Below are 1,147 nucleotides of genomic sequence, written 5' to 3'. Positions count from 1 at the left end.
CCTGGAATAAGGAAATTACCATAAGAAGTATTTATTTAGTTGTGAGAGAAACTTGGAAAGCAAAGATTTGCAAAGGAACAGAGAGCCTGGTGTAGTGATACACGCCTGTAGCCTCCGCATTCTGGAGGCTGAGGGAGGAGGATTGCAAGTTCGAGCCAAACCTCCACAAATTAGACTGTCTCAAAGTAAAACATTAATACAAGAGGCAGGGGAGATGGCTCAGTAGGATAAGTGCTTGACTGGCAAACGCAAGGATCTGAGTTCAATCCCCAGTTCTGCAAAAACAAAAACAAAACATTAATACAGGGCTGGGGATACGGCTCAGTGCAAAGGCCCTGGGTTCAATTCCCAATGCCATTAAAAAATCAGAGAAAAGTCACTCATCAGCCCTTGTGGAAAAGGGTGAGCAGGCTGCAGTGGGACTGTGGAGTTGGGGTTGAAGTTTGTGGAAGACTGTCTGCTCCTCAAGGTCTTACTGCTGAGTTCATGGAGAAGTGTTTAGCCGTGTGTCTGTGCTCTGGGTCACTTTGGTCAGCTGGACTGGCCACTGGGAAGGAGTATCATGGAATAGGGAATGTGAAGACCAACCCAAGCATGCAGATACCCTGTGCCTGTCCCTTACTACCTCTGACCAGTGACAACTTTCCGACACTTTCAGGCACAATGAATACTGCCTCATTTTCATCTCCCAAGTCTCATTAAAAAAAAAAAGAAAAGAAAAGAAAAGAAAAGAAAAGTTGGTGGCAAATCCTAATGCAGTTCCATGCAAGGAAGGAAGTTGAGAAATGTAATTTCATCTTAGCAAGGACTGTCTGAATGTCCACCAGGCTATGCTACAGAACACTGCAAAATGGTTTTCCAATCTGGGGATGGGAAGGCAGGGCACACAGGGGTCAAATTCTCTCTTAGGAGGTGTGTATCTGTTGGATTCTTTTTTTCTCAGAGAAGCAAGACCCTTATCATTTAAAATGCTCAGATATATGGAGGATATGTGAACAGAAAGTGGGGGGGGCGAGATTGAAAACACTCAGTGACCAGTCTGGACTCTGCTACTGACTTTCTATGTGATCTTGGAAGAATTACATTTTTCTGGGTCCCAATCTGTTTACTTCACAATTTGGAGCAAATGGACAGTAAGGATCTATGA

This window comes from Octodon degus, unplaced genomic scaffold, assembly GCF_000260255.1.
Source record: "Octodon degus isolate 3935 unplaced genomic scaffold, OctDeg1.0 scaffold00037, whole genome shotgun sequence".
Taxonomy (NCBI): Eukaryota; Metazoa; Chordata; class Mammalia; order Rodentia; family Octodontidae; genus Octodon; species Octodon degus.
Note: the sequence above shows the minus strand (reverse complement) of the source record.